A 17043-nucleotide genomic window follows, 5' to 3' on the forward strand; every position below is an offset into this window, starting at 1 on the left:
TAATGTACATAGTGTGCATAATAGGCACAGTGTGCGTAACGCACGTAGCTCAACCTAAGTGTAAAAATAAGATTCCCCAAGCAAGAAAACTGGGGCAGAGGTTATGTTTTAAGTTCCAACAAAGGTTTGATTCCAAAAGTTGTAGCACATCACCCATCAAATTATTTTCATTTTTATAGCCTTTCTTTAACCCCACACCAAAACCAACATCAACGTCCAAAAGACCTCCCGATCAAATGTCCAAGAGATGCCAAGTCAGGCAAATAAGGCCGAGAATAATACACCGATCCCCAGCAAAGAAGAGGATCGTAAGACTGGGAATGAATTGATGGTCAAAGGAATCTCCAGAAGAGAGGGTCGTATCAACAACACCCCGATTCCTCGATGAAGAAATAAAATGAGAGAGTCTTATCGGTGAAAACCTTCACAGGCACCGAAAGGCGACGTAAGATGAGGGATATCAAAATGAGAGAGTCTTATCGGTGAAAACCTTCACAGGCACCGAAAGGCGACATAAGATGAGAGATATAAAATGAGAGAGTCTTATTGGTGAAAACCTTCACAGGCACCATAAGGCGCCGGGAGATGAGAGAAAAGAGAGAGTCTCATTGGTGAAAACCCCTCGAAGGGCACTATGAGGCGACAAGACAGATCAACAAAAAGCGACCACATTCGCAACGAAGTGGACACTCATTTATCATCCCCAGCAAGTCAGACCATCGGGCAAATCGATTGATACAAATAGACTGGGTCGGGAATCTATGGTGCACGTCATGATCACGGGGACCAGTCATGTCCTCCAGATAAGTTCTTCTGAGTTTCTTCTCCCACCAAATATTGGTTCAGAAAGATTTTCTCCTTTTCTATCTTTTATTTCTCTTCCTAAAAATTTGTCTTGAAAAGGATTTTTCAAAGCTTACTACCAGAGACCGAAGGGGAATTCATCCAATGCAGGATAACACAAACAGTCTTAAAGGCCGGCCCCAGGCAATGAAATGATCGTGCCTCGCAGTTTTGGAGGAAGTAAGCTCCCAAAGGGAGTGGTTTCGGGAGTACCACAGCATGTGCTTAAAGAGAAAGCAGAAAAGGGAACAAATTGAAAACCAGCCCCAGCAGGCTAGAGACCCCCAGCAGGCAATTTTGTCCACTAACCAATTATGGGGACATAGAGCAAGAAAAGGGGAAGAGAGGAAAAATCATCCGCCGGAAAGGCACCCTCTACCACCACGATTAAAACTAATTAAATCCTTTTGTCTGCTGCAGGAAAACAAAGGATTGATGATGGCAGCGAGATGCAACGCCAGGGAAATCACCAAAAACCGGGGCAGAAAATTTTTTGCCGATTGTCAAAAAATTTCTCGGAAGAACGGGGAAACAATTTCAAATACATTTAAGTTCTAGGTCGCCCACCAGTATAATGCGGGAATACATTTAAGTTCTAGGTCGCCCACCAGTATAATGCGGGAATACATTTAAGTTCTAGGTCGCCCACCAGTATAATGCGGGAATACATTTAAGTTCTAGGTCGCCCACCAGTATAATGCGGGAATATATTTAAGTTCTAGGTCGCCCACCAGTAAAATGCGGGAATACATTTAAGTTCTAGGTCGCCCACCAGTATAATGCGGGAATACATTTAAGTTCTAGGTCGCCCACCAGTATAATGCGGGAATACATTTAAGTTCTAGGTCGCCCACCAGTATAATGCGGGAATACATTTAAGTTCTAGGTCGTCCACCAGTAAAATGCGGGAATACATTTAAGTTCTAGGTCGCCCACCAGTAAAATGCGGGAATACATTTAAGTTCTAGGTCGCCCACCAGTATAATGGGGGAATACATTTAAGTTCTAGGTCGCCCACCAGTATAATGCGGGAATACATTTAAGTTCTAGGTCGCCCACCAGTATAATGCGGGAATACTTTTAAGTTCTAGGTCGCCCACCAGTAAAATGCGGAAATACTTTTAAGTTCTAGGTCGCCCACCAGTATAATGCGGGAATACATTTAAGTTCTAGGTCGCCCACCAGTATAATGCGGGAATACCTTTAAAGTTCTAGGTCGCCCACCAGTATAATGCGGGAATACATTTAAGTTCTAGGTCGCCCACCAGTATAATGCGGGAATACATTTAAGTTCTAGGTCGCCCACCAGTATAATGCGGGAATACCTTTAAGTTCTAGGTCGCCCACCAGTATAATGCGGGAATACTTTTAAGTTCTAGGTCGCCCACCAGTATAATGCGGGAATACTTTTAAGTTCTAGGTCGCCCACCAGTATAATGCGGGAATACTTTTAAGTTCTAGGTCGCCCACCAGTATAATGCGGGAATACATTTAAGTTCTAGGTCGCCCACCAGTAAAATGCAGGAATACATTTCAGCTATAGATTTTGGAATCAGTAACCCCACCTGAAGGCGGAAGGTTACAACAGAGATCCCCAAGCAGGAAACAATAAAATCCCCCATCACCAAGAAGCAGAAGGCTGTAAAGGCAAGCGCGCGATTCAAAAGGAAGAAGGAACGCGTCTCAAAAGAAGCAGTTTGGGAACGTTATAGCATGCCCAACATAACAATTTTGATGAAGAAAGCCATACCACTGAAGAAACCATTGAAAGGCTTAAAGAAGAGAGCCATGTTCCCAGCAGAGCAAGCGAAGGGATAAAAACTGGCATTCAGAAAAGGCGAAGGACCAGTATCATCCCCCAAGTTCACAAAATAAAGGCATCAGAGGAAAGCGTTAGCCGACAAGAAAGCAAGTCAACAAAAACAAGTTGAAGATAGATGAGACCTCATGATCCATAGTCTAGCTTAGCTTCTTGTTTTTCCTTTCAGAACAATGTAACAGGGAGATCGGTTGAGCGGTAGCATCCTACAGCAGCATGCAACAGCGCACAACAGCAGCGAGCACTACAATCACACGGTAGTCCCAGCTACCAAAATTTTCCCGAACTACATTGACCTGATTCCTGTTCAGCCCAGGATATGTAGGAAACCTTTGAAGCAAAGGTTCGGCCAAATCTTTTTCAAAAATGCTTCACACGGAGTATTCGGAAGGGCAAAAATTGCTCGCTTTATCTTTGCGCGAAAACCCGTCGTGTCTTCGTGCAAAGAGGGGCAGCTGTAAGCACGTGATTTTTGCTTCCCGGACAATCGCTCCAAAAGAAAACAAAAATAGTGACAAATGACTCCGCTGTGCAATTTTTCAATTTTTTCGTGGCATGTGCTGTTAGTCATTTGTGGTTCGGTCCATGTTGCATCTGATCTTATCAATCAAAATACAAAGTATGTCTGTCATGGCAATCAAACCGTAATGCGGTCATTGAAAGAAAATTCAAAAGAAAATTCAAAAAATATATATATGTGCATCGTCCGTTCTAGGTGGTGATTTAACTTACTTAAATATTTTGTGATAATTGTGTTAAAATGTTACATTGTTGTTTGTTTTAATTTCATTGTTTTATTATTATTATTTTCATTTTTTTTTAAAAATAGAAAACAAAAGAAAAGAGTGAATGAGAATCAGTTTGGGCCCAAGAAATAAAACAAAAATAGGCCCAAACCAGCACACAAGTCCGGTCCAAACCAGGCCTGCCCAGGCACCCCCCAAAACGACGCCGCATCAGGCGTCTGATCTGAGCCGTTCAACCACACTAATCCAACGGTCCACCTCAGCACCCGCAACCCGACCTGTTTAGCCGGTCCAACCCAACCCATCACTTAAACCCAAACGACCCCGTTTTAATGCAAAACGACCACATCTCACCCCTCACCATCAGATCCCAGCCGTTGAGATCAGATGATCTAACGTCCTGGATCTAATCCTATACATCGTATATAAGCCTTCCCTCACACCCCACGCCCCCTATCCGAACCCCACCTTTCCCCATCTTCTTCACCAAGCCCTGAAACCCCCCGAAACCCTAGCAGCCACCCTAGTTTCCCTTTCACCAGAACCCGGCGGCATGAACGCCGGTGACCACCTCCTGAACACCCTAGGACCCATCACTCTCCTGAACATGGATCTATTACCCCCTAGCCTCGAATCCCCTTCCTTCATCTCGAATCTTCATTTGAAGATTCGAGTCGAACCCAGACCTATGCCAAACCTCACCATCTTCATACCAGACAATCCCCTGACCCCCTCGTGACCAAACCAGGCTTGGTTTGGTCCGAATCTACCCACAACTCTTAGAATCTCAAATCTGAGAATCCAAAACCTAGAACATGAATAGCCTTGGAAACCGGCCAGTCTTAACAAGGTTTGAGGTCTAATAGACCTTAATCAAGGTGTTCTCATGTGAGAACACCCTGATTAAAGTTTGTTCGGCCTCAAGGGGTCAAAATTGAGTCAGATTTGGTTCAGTTTTGTTTGGACATTTTTCGGTAAGTTTTCTTTTCCTTTTTGTTTTATTCAACTGCTAGTTAAGTTGTCAGCATGTTTCGTTGTGTATGTTATTTTTTGTTATTTTCCATTCGGATTTCTTCCATCTATGTCAAAGACCTTTTATTTGGTCAGTTGATTTTCTGTGTGTTCTGAATGTATTCTGTGGTATACATGATCGTCAATTAAATTAGTCGTCAAATGAGTTAATTCATATAGGTTCCCAGTGATTGAACAAAGTTGTCTGAAGTCATTCGGGACTCTGTACGTGTTGTTTATATGAATGATTGATTGTTATGTGTTACGATTAATATAGTCGAGTCGATGTATGTCATCAATTAGTTTCAGTCATTAATGGTAACAACTTGATCCGTGTTATTTATTTCTACTGTGATCGTATTTGAATCCCATTAGGAACTGAATTGTATTGCCTATTGGTTTTGTTCAAATTTGAATTAAAAGAACATCTAGGGGGTAGGTTATAATGGCAGTTCAGACTTTGAGCTTAAATGGATGCCATGTTCACTTAGTTCAGATGGTGGGCAGCATACGTATTGTCAGTTGTTTTGGATTAAAATAGTCTGACAGCACATGCTGTCAGATTATATCCCTGCTGCCCATACTTTGGTTAAATAAATAAGAGATTAGGACACTTTAACAACAAAAAGAGAGAGGGGCTGTCAGGGATTTGATGGGAGTCTTATTATTTAAAATAAGTGAGTGGAAAAACAACAGGGAGGGGGAATTCTGAGTTGTCCAGCAGGCTGTAAAGTGCTGGGATTAGGCTATAAGAAGGGGGACCTTCCGTTAGAGGAGGGGGATTCTTTTGGAGCCTAAAAGAGGAGGTTCTTCTGGAAAAAAACTTAAGTCTTGAGAGAGGTCTTGTGAGTTAAAGGGAACTGAAAAAATATAAGGAAATTTCCAGAAACACTGTAACCAAACACTGTCTGAAAACTACAGAAGAATTCATATTGGTCAAGCTGTCTTGGCCAAGTTCTGTTGTTTGCCCTGATTGAGCTGCTTGTGATTGTTGAACTGCTGGTGTTGCTGCATCGAATACTCTGTTATTTCTGTTGTTTCACTACTCTTTTCTGGGATTACTTGTTTGGTGCTCGACCATCTGTTGGTTTTCTTTGTTCTGGAAACTGTTGCTGGTTGTCTGTGGACTGTGGAAAACACTTGTGGTTGTTGGTTTGTTGCTGTGTTGTTGCTGTGTATCTGCTGTTGCTGTGTTTATTGCATACTGCCCAGCTGATCATTCCTTTCTTCTTTTGTCCTCTATACCAGGTACACAACCAATACACTGTCAAATGTAATTGGAAAATTGAGCATGAATACAAAAAGAAAAGACCTGAAGTTGACTTTCATACATAGATTGTTACATTAGATATCATGTACTGTATAATAATTTTCATTCCTGTGTTGACAATAGAAGTAGCCTGTATGCCCAGTGTATATCAATATAGATTAGCTGAATGATAGTTTATATATGTATGCTGATAGGTGAAAATATTCCCAATGAAATAGGTTGTATCTTAGACTTAGTTTAACTTTGTAATATGTCCTTTAATGTAGGCCAAGCCTGAAAATCGTACTCTACTAGTTAAGTTCTTTCCTTTCTGATAAACTGCTTCATATAACTGGTAAACCATGTTTTAAGACAAAGAACACAGAGACTGCAATCTCAACCTCACGAAGGTCGAGCCCAGGTCGAAACAGACCAAGCAGGTCTGCATCGAACAAACAATGGCCCAGGTCTGGTCCATCACGCATGGGCTAGATTTGGGCCCTTAATTTTTGCTCGGCCGACTATGTACGTGGCCGTGCTTCTGATTTTGTGCAAGCACTCGGAATTCTGTATAGATAACTTGCAAGCATGTAATTAACTAGGGATATCTACTGTTTTCAATTAGTAGAGACAAACTCAACAAGAAACGTAGTTGCTATAGGATATACTTTTAAAATAAGGACGAGATGAGCCTCGACAAAAATAAAGAAAAATGTACAAACTGCGGGGCCCTTGTTAAATATATATATGTTGAAGCATTCAGTCCCTAAGGTGGGTCGTTTAGCAAATCTCACGACCCTCCCGGAATAATAACGCGATAGCCCCTTTAAGCGGGTATTTAATAATTTTACCTTCTTAAATTCGGGTGCGCATTTATGTGACCCAAATCCAAATCTCGACGGATTCGAAATGTGTTTCTAATTACGGGTACATTGAGTGTGACGTGGTTCGAGATGCATGTCCATGACGTCGCAAATTCCTTTTAAAAATAGAACGAGACGAGCCTCGACAAACAAAATGTACAAAGCTGCGGGGCCCTCTAGATGTATGTATATATTAAAGTATTTAGAATTCGGGATATGTCGTTTAACGAATTTTTACGACTTTCCCCAAAATAACAAGACGCTAGTTGCTTTAGGCGCGCCTTTAACAATTTATTTTCCTTAATTCGGGTGCACATTTATGTGACCCAAATCCAAATCTCAACCGAGTCGAGATATATCGATAACCACGGGTACATTGATGTAACGTGGTTCGAGATATGTTTTCACGACGTTGCAATTCTCGTAAAAATAATAATAATGACAAAAGCGGTTAAAAGATAAAATTTGCACATGGTTCATAATTGTATTTAAAATCAGATAAATAAGCCGAATATAACAGTTGAGCGACCGTGCTAGAACCACGGAACTCGGGAATGCCTAACACCTTCTCCTGGGTTAACAGAATTCCTTATCCGGATTTCTGGTACGCAGACTGTAATATGGAGTCATTCTTTTCCTCGATTCGGGATTAAAATTGGTGACTTGGGACACCCTAAATATCCCAAGTGGCGACTCTGAAATAAATAAACCAATCCCGTCTCGATTGTCCTTTAATTGGAAAAAACTCCCTTGCGCCCTCGCGGGTGCGTAAAAAGGAGGTGTGACAGTATACAAGAAGGGAGATACAAGTTTTAAAAGAAGAGCGATCTTGGAAGAAGCAAGATAACCCAAAGTTTTAAAAGCAATGACCTTTGAATCAATATCATCCCCACCATTGTTAAAAGGAGGAAGATAATTCCCCAGCAGTGTTATTCCCGGCAAGTTTCAGGGAAGTGGAAGCACTAAGCTTTAAAGGAAATAGTCTCCGAAGAAGGAAAATGACATATTGGTGAAATAAAATATCGGTGTTATCCCCAGCAGTTTTCAGAGGAATAAAACACCGGTTTTGAAAGAAGTTGTTGAAGTCAGGAGCCTTCCTGGAGAATGGAGGTGTTATTTTTAAGGAATTGAAGAAGTCAGGAGCCCGCCTGGAGAATGGAGGTGTTATTTTTAAGAAATTTTTGAAGTCAGGAGCCCGCCTGCAGAATGGAGGTGTTATTTTTAAGAAATTGAAGAAGTCAGGAGCCCGCCTGGAGAATAGTGGTGTTAGAATTTTAAGAAGTTGTTGAAGTCAGGAGCCCGCCTGGAGAATGGAGGTGTTATTTTTAAGGAATTGAAGAAGTCAGGAGCCCGCCTGGAGAATGGAGGTGTTACATTTAAAAAGTTGAAGAAGTCAGGAGCCCGCTTGGAGAATGGAGGTGTTATTTTTAAGAAATTGAAGAAGTCAGGAGCCCACCTAGAGAATGGAGGTGTTAAAATTTTAAGAAGTTGTTGAAGTCAGGAGCCCGCCTGGAGAATGGAGGTGTTATTTTTAAGGAATTGAAGAAGTGAGGAGCCCGCCTGGAGAATGGAGGTGTTATTTTTAAGAAATTGTTGAAGTCAGGAGCCCGCCTGGAGAATGGAGATGTTATTTTTAAGAAATTGTTGAAGTTAGAAGCCCGCCTGGAGAATGGGGGTGTTATTTTTAAGAAATTGTTGAAGTCAGGAGCCCGCCGGGAGAATGGAGGCTGAATTATTTTTAAGTTGTTGTTGAATCCAGGAGCCCGCCTGTAGAACGGAGGTTGTTAATTTTTAAGTTGAAGAAGTCAGGAGCCCTCCTGGAGAATGGAGGTGTTATTTTTAAGAAATTTGAAGAAGTCAGGAGCCCGCCTGGAGAATGGAGATGTTAAAATTTTAAGAAGTTGTTGAAGTCAGGAGCCCGCCTGGAGAATGGAGGTGTTATTTTTAAGGAATTGAAGAAGTCAGGAGCCCGCCTGGAGAATGGAGGTGTTATTTTTAAGAAATTGTTGAAGTCAGGAGCCCGCCTGGAGAATGGAGGTGTTATTTTTAAGAAATTGTTGAAGTCAGGAGCCCGCCTGGAGAATGGGGGTGTTATTTTTAAGAAATTGTTGAAGTCAGGAGCCCGCCTGTAGAACGGAGGCTGTTATATTTTTAAGAAATTGTTGAAGTCAGGAGCCCGCCTGGAGAATGGGGGTGTTATTTTTAAGAAATTGTTGAAGTCAGGAGCCCGCCTGTAGAACGGAGGCTGTTATATTTTTAAGTTGAAGAAGTCAGGACCCCGCCTGGAGAATGGAGGTTGTGTCATCTTTCAAAAGTCAAAATGGAGTCAGGAGCGTCCCCGCCTGCAGAATAGAGGAATACATTTCAAGATCAAATCATAAGTCAGTAATGAGGAGGGTTACAACAAAAATCCCCAGTATAACAAGCTCCAACGTAGGAAGCAGTGTCCCCAGCAGACGGAGCGGAATGATAAAACTTGTGTTCATAAAGGCAAAAGGCCAGTGTCATCCCCAACAGTTTTCGAAAGAAAAGCACCAGAGAAAACACAAGCCGACAAGAAAGCAAGGCAACTAGAGCAAATGGAAGATAGATAAGATTTTGTAATTCCTAGTTTAGTTTAACTTTTGGTTTTCTTTTGGCACGGTGTAATAAGGAGATCGGTAAACAGTAGCAACAGCATGCAGCAACAGTAACAACAAAATTGCAGTTCCATGGTAGTCCCAGCCACCAAAATTTCCCGAACTACATTAACCTGATTCCCTTCTAGCCAGGGATATGTAGGAAACCTTTGAAGAAAAGGTTCGGTTAAAATCTTTTTCAAAAAATGCTTCACACGGAGTACTCGGATGGGCAAAAATCGCTCGCTTTATCTTTGCACGAAAAACTCTTCATGTTTTCGGACAAAGAGGGGCAGCTGTGAGCACGTGATTTTTGCATCACGAAAACTACTCCAAAAGAAATCAAAAATAAAACTAAATTCTCTTGGTGTACAATTTTTAGGATTTGCGTGACATTTTTGGATAATTATTTGTGTTTTTGTCCGTAAATGTTTACTTTGTTGTAGTTAAACAAAAGATAAAAAATAAAAAAAAACATACTGCATGCATATTTAGGATTTAATTATGCATTTAGGAATTAATTAAACCATCATTTGGCTCTAAAAAGAAAATCACAAAAATATGCGTTTTATTCTATTTTTTGTCATTGTGTGATTTTATTTTAAGGTTTTAATTTGTGTGTTAATTGTTGTAAGTGTTAATTAATATTTGTGTAGTTTTATTTTTGATTTACAATTTAATTAGGAGTTGTGTTTAAATTAGAAATTAAAGAAGGAAAAGGAAAAGAGTTCAAAAAAATATAAGAAAACCGGACTGGGCCAATTCTGGATCATTTCAGGCCCAAAATCACACCCCATGTCCAGGTCCAATCCAACCCGTCTCCATCCTCTATCAAACGACGCCGTTTTAGGCGCCTCAATCTGGACCATTGATCTCAAATGATCAAAAGGTCCCAAAGCTGTGACCAAACCCGACCCCTGACCCATTACCCGGTTAAGCCCGACCCCCCAGCACTACCCCAAAATGACACTGTCTCCCTTAAATGAACTAATACAGGCCATTGATCGTCCCTGATCCAACGGCCAAGATTAGACCATCCCTTCCGTATATAAACCTAACCATTCTCCTCACACCCCCCTAAGCCATACCTTGTTCATCGTCTCTTTCAGAGATGGACCCAAGCAACCCTCCCAAACCCTAGCCTCCCTGAAACCCCTTCGCTTGAAAGTCGGCTACAACAACGCCGGTGACCACCAAAATAACACCCCTGAACCTCCTAACTACCCTCTCCACAAATCACTTAACCGTTTTGCTCGAATCAGACTCCAGCTTCTCGAATCTTCAATCGAAGATTCGAGTAAACTTGAAACTCACCCCAACCAGTCCCAAACTCACACCAAGGCACCCCCTGACCACCCTTGTTATGGATCTGTTAACCGTTTTGCTCGAATCAGACTCCAACTTCTCGAATCTTCAATCGAAGATTCGAGCAAAACCTGGATCTACCCCAATCTACCTTGAACTCACACCCTGGCACCCCTTGACCTCTCTCATGACCAAACCACCGTTGGTTTGGTTCGAATATGGCTAGAAACACTCGAACCCCAAATCGAAACAAACAGAACCCTAGAAAACCAAAACTGGTTTCTGTCTGAATTTTAAGAGGTTTTGGGTGTTTAACTGACCTTAGTCGAAGTGTTCTCAGTTGAGAACACTCAATTAAGGTCCGTTTGACCTCAAAAGAAGTTCAAATTTTAGTCGATTCAAGTCCGTCTGTTCTTTGTTCTATCTAAGGTATTTTTCCTTTTTTCTTTTATTTCTATTTTTCTAATGTTTTAGGTTTCTGTTTATGTGTTTAGTATTGTTATATTAATTTTCCAGTTTTGTCGATTATTCTTTCCTTCTCCATGAGACCTTTTTATTTGGTCGAATTTGTTTCTGTTCTTTGTTGTGTATAATTATAGGCTGCATAATCAATTCAAATAAGTTTCGTCGATTAGTCATTTTATTATAAACCTCTATTCTTGTCAATGCTGATTGAAATTGCCTGATTATCTGTTTTCAGATTGATTGTTATCAATTGTTGTAGATAATCGGTTAATTAGTTCTCGTCGATTAATTCGTTCTTGTTTGTAAACCAATAAGCTAGTCAAATGTTTGTTGCGTATGCTTGATCTGTAAACACTTAGCTTCAGGGCATTGTCAGTAGGCTAACAATGAACCTTCATTCATGTGCATTCTGATTCAATTTTCAATTTCAGTTTAAATGATTCTGCTAAGTTCTGTGTTGTGATTTAAATTCAGTCCATGGGATTCAAGGGGAACTCAACCTTAGTCATTCAGTTGTTAGAAGAATTGGCTATAGCTGTTAATCAGAATTAGTTTTTAAATCTTTGTTAGCTTGAATAGATTTCAGAATTAAAAGTTTTAATACAGTTGAATAATTGTATTAGAGGTAATAATATTAAGGGGTTTCAGGGTTGATTTAGGAATGAAATAGTTAAGATAATATTTTAATGTTAGTGGGATATTAATGTATTTAGACTAATATGGTAATGGGGAACAAAAGGGAATGGGGGCTGAAATTAAGGAAAAGCTTCCTTAGTGGAATTTAAAGTGAAAAATCAGATTTTTAGTGGAAAAATTCTGATTTGAATAAGGAAAAGGGGTCGGGTACTAAGTTTGGAAGGGGGGGGGGCAGGTTGTATAAAAAGGGAAGAGGGGACAATTCAGAAAAAAAAGAATGAGCTGAAAATTAGGAGAAATTTCAGAACTAAAGAGGAGAGAAAAAACCTGAATACGAAACTGGAAGAAAAGTTGAATTCTAAAAGGTTCAGAAAATAGTTTAAGTGCTAAGGCTGGATTTTTGAGAGAAGAGTCCATAGAGAGATAGAGTGTTAAGGCTGAACTTTTACATTAAGAGTTTCAGGCTACTTTTCTTGAGTGTTTGACAAATCAGAAACTACTGTTTCCTTGCATCTGTCTGTGTTTCATTTTGGATTTCTGCTATTGTTGGCTACTGGTTTACTGGTTGTTGTTGTACTGCTGTGTTGCTGTGTATGCTACTGCTGTTTTTTTGCACTGATCTTCCTCTTCTTCTTTTTGCTTTCCAAATACCAGGTACACAAGTTGATACACTAGTTCTTGTAAGCTGAAACTTGAAGCATGAATACAAAGAAATGAAGAGTTGAAGTTTTAAATTCATTGTAATTGTCTACTTATTTGTATACACATTAGAATACCTCGTTCATTAGAATCATGTAGGTGTTTGTTTATGTATAACTGGACATGCCTTTTGTAGTAGTTTAGTGAGAAAACTGCCCATGTATGCTTAGTTAGAAGGATTGATGGTATAGTAATTTCTGTTCTGTTACTTCAGTATTATTTGTTAAATAGTATATATCAAAAGCATGTTAGGCCATTTAGATTATTCTTAAACATTCAATAGTTATCTCATTGAACAAATGGCCTGTTTGTTAAACTTGTAGGAACATTGTTTAATTAGATACCATTGGTTAATTTCATGCATGTAAATGGTTTAGGATAAAAAAAATAGATTTCCAAGTTCTTTCATTCCAGTAGAATGCCACTTTAAATTTGCAGAAATCTATTAACAAAATGACACCATTTTTGCAAGCTATGAATATGTGCAGAAACCATTAACTAGGCCCTATTGGATTAAGGAATGGCTTGGGTCCAAGTTTTACCCCATATACGTTGGACCTGGGCCCATAAATGGCAAACGGATCGCCCTTATTGCATCATTTTCAGAATTAACGAATCGTATTCGAAACTCAACTATAATAACCCGCATGCATGTAAATAAATTAGGTACTTTTCTTCTTTTATTTTAGAGACAAACTAAAAAATAGAAAATGTAGTCACTTTAGGATTGTCCTTAAAATAAAGGTGTGCCTCGCCACAGTAAATCACAAATTGCGGGGCTCTCAATAAAAAGACTCAATAACCGGATGGACTTTGGAGTTGGCCGTCTAGTGAATTTTCACGGCCTTTTCCAAAAAAAAAAATGATACGATAGTCTCTTTAGGACGCGCCTTAATTAATCTTACCTTCCTAAACTCGGGTGTGCATTTATACAACCCAAATCCAAATCTCGACAGAGTCGAAATGTGTCGATGACCACGTGTACACTGGTGGTGATGTGGTTCGAGATGCATTTCCATAACGTTGCAATTCTCCGTAAAATAATGACAATAATAAAATTGATATAAGCGGTTCAAAGTTAAAATTTGCATATAAGTTCTTAATTGTTAAAAATCAGATAAATAAGCCGAATATAACAGTTGAGCGACCATGCTAGAACCACAGAATTCGGGAATGCCTAACACCTTCTCCCGGGTTAACAGAATTCCTTATCCGGATTTCTGGTGCGCAGACTGTTAAACAGAGTCATTCTTTTCCTCGATTCGGGATTCAACCGGTGACTTGGGACACCATAAAATTATCCCAAGTGGCGACTCTGAATAAACAAATTCCGTTTCGATTGTTCTTTAATTAGAAAAACTCCCTTGTACCTCCGCGGGTGCTGAAAAAGGAGGCGTGACATACAATGAAATGAACTATAGGCAGGATATCTTATATGCAGATGTGAATAAACTTATAGACATAATTTCTAATTGCATAATGAGATGACCTATAGGCAGGCTTTCTAAATGTATGATGAAAAACATGACCTATAGGCAGGATATTTATATGCAAATTCATAAACGAAAACGTTGTGATTGCAGAAAATAAAACCTAAGGCATGATATCTACCCCGCATGCATAACACAAGGGACCCTACCCCTTTTTACTATACACCCCATAGTTATTACAAATTATTACAACTTGAATGAATCCGAAAAAGTAAATTACATCAGAAATTTAAAAAAATCCAACCAAGAAGAGCCTAATTCAGACTCCTAGTTTGACATGTGGAATAAACCAACTTCCAAAGACCAGATTTTCAAAGCCTTTATTTTATTTGGGATGTGTCAAAGTTCCAAGGAGCTTCAAGAACTCCAGGCAATGCTTACACCCCAAATATAATTTACAGGATCATAGTGCAATGTGGAAGGGCCATCCCTCAAATGTCCAAGTTCAGAGGGAACTCAAGGTCCCAAGGCAAGGCTCATAGGAGGGGGCAGAACTTAGAGGCTAGGAGTAAGTGTAAGTACAATAGAGGGGAATTAGGGAAAGCCATGGCAGGTTGGTGGTCATGCCTAACAATTGGGATTCTGGCACACCCCTGGCCAGCCTGTCAGCTTTAAAATTGGAGAGTTAGGACCTATTGAAGGTCAGGTTCAGCCCTGGACAACAATTTGGATGCTGCCAGGCTATACCTTAACTCGACACATATAGGGGAGTGGGGTATGGGGATTCATACTAGAAGAGGGATGTAATGAAAGAGCAGGCAAAGGGGCATACCCAGCAATGAGACATACTGGCACACATTCCAACCTACTTAGAAGTTAGGGGGTCAAAAACTTAGGTCATGAACAACAATTCTTGTTGCAATTCCCCAAGTCCCCACTCACAAACACATGGGGGGTAATGGGATAGGGAGCAATTATTCACAAAGAACAGAAGCAGACAGTAGCATATAGGCAATTTTAAGTGAAATGTTAAACTTTACAGACAAATGAAAGTAGACATGGGTACTAGGACTTGTAAATAAATACATTGGGGTGATGCTGAAAATTAAGTTAGGACATACCAGTTTCGAAGAGACAAGTAAAGAGAAGCAATAGCCTTGTAAAAGCCAAAGTGCAAACAAGAAGCAAGAATACTATAAGTTCAGAAGAGAATTATGATTGTGTAGTTCGAAGAGTGTTCAATCGTGTGTGCTGTGTTAAAGAAAGGCATGTATTTATAGTGTAGAAAGTAAGAAAAATAGGTAAGAGAATATTTTAAAAATCAATTACACAAGGTTTCACTTTAATTAAGGGATTCTGATTTCAAACGGGCAAAGCTAATTAAGGAAAGAGATTAATCAAACACATTTCAAAGCAGTACAAGAGGGGTAAATACATAGAGGTTTATTTAAGGACAAGGCCTTGACGGTACACGATTATGCAAAATTAAGGAAAGGAAATCAATTGACAGCCAAACAATCATGAGTCAAAATTTTTGCATGAATGAACCAAGTCAGAAAGGGGGAAAGATTTTAACTTAAGGAAAATCAGTAACAATCAATTAGACCTATTAAAAGGGATTCTGAATCAATCACAAGTTGGAAAGCCCTTTTGAAGAAAGGTTCATCACATATAAAGAGCATTGAGGGGGAGTAAAACACAGGGAAGTCAATTGTTGTTTATACATATATATTATTTTGTCATCATCAAAAAGGGGGAGATTGTTAGATCTGATTTTAATGATGCAAATAATATATATGTGTAGGAACTCGTGGGCATAAATTTAAAGATTAAAGGAGTCAATAAGAGAAGATCAAGGAATCAAGGAGCAACTACGAGATGGAAGCAATCAATCAGGGAACTTAAGGAAAACAATCCAAGATTAGCAAAGATCACGAAATCAATAGACAACTACGAGATGGAATGAATCAAGAAAAGCAATTCCGGATTAGAGAAATCAATCAAAGCCAAGACGGAATCAATCAAGCCTAAACTTAAGGAATCAAACAAGTCGAGCGTATCCAAATCCGGAAGGTACAAGATCTTGGGAAGCATATATGGAATATTAATCAAGAATCTCGTAATTATAGCTGTTGTCGTATGACCTTATTCTTGGAAAGAATCAATTTTCCTCCAAGGATCAAATCTCTTGGGTTGGCAAATCTCTCCAGAAACCAAGCCTCTCTCAAAGTATTTAAACTTGCATTTGTCCCTAGAACCATATACTTTGATCGAACCAAATACCTTCTCTTTATTCTACTACAAACAAATATTGTAGCTCTACTAGATCTGCCGTGTAACAAGTTAGAGAAGAAAGAAAGAACAACACTGTGAGACATTGTATCAAAAGAAACGGGTGAAATAGGAACTAAGTAATCAGTGTAGATCACACCATTCTCTGTACTCTTGAAGAAACTCACTCACTGAAAAAGAACTCCCTTGCAACCCAAGGGGACTGGACTAAGATTCACATTGAACCCGAACTAGTGTAAAAATTCTGGTGTCTTTAATTCCTGCATTTAAATTTTGCATCTTAAATTCTGTCTTTACTAGTATCAAGTTCTTATATCTAGTCGACTAATCGTAAAACTAGTCAACTGCTAGCTATTAAGTTTAAAAATAAACAATTCACCTCCCCCTCTAGTATTTTTACTGTTGAGGCAATTAGTGGAATAAACTGCAAACCGCCGAAAGGACTTTGAAAATCTCAGGGCACCAATCACCAGAATGAAGGCCAATGCAGAAGACTTTGCTGAAGACAGTAAGTTCCATCAAGAGGAAAATTTTGAAGAAATGGAGATTTTGAATCAAACTTGGCTAATGAAACTAAAAATTTAGAAATATATAAAGTTCAATGCGAGCATTTTCTTCGCCGAAATTATATTGTACAAATAAAAAAAAGATATTTTCTTTATGATTTATTGAATCCTCTCGGAAAAAAGAGAGAGAAGATTTAATGCAGTGGCATAAGGGTTCAAATTTTGCTTTAGATGACAGTTACATATTCTCTGTCCGCCACATGATTTTAGCCATTTAAACATTACAAGACGTCACGTGTTAGCTCCTCAAAGTTTTCTTTCTTAAAACTTATAGCTTTGCCCATACGCATAAAACCAACTTATTTCACTAACAGTTAGTGATGCAGTATTCTTTCATCCTTAACTAAAGTTTTCGGGTTTGAGTTCTAAGTATGAAGTTATTTTTGTTAGGGAATGCTTTACCCCTCAGCGTAGGACTTTCATTCCCGACGCGAATATGGATTTAGTCAGGCTCCAATTAAATAGTAGATACCGGATGAAAAATCAAAAAAAAAAAAATTA

The sequence above is a fragment of the Nicotiana sylvestris genome, chromosome 9, assembly GCF_000393655.2.
Source record: "Nicotiana sylvestris chromosome 9, ASM39365v2, whole genome shotgun sequence".
Lineage (NCBI taxonomy): Eukaryota > Viridiplantae > Streptophyta > Magnoliopsida > Solanales > Solanaceae > Nicotiana > Nicotiana sylvestris.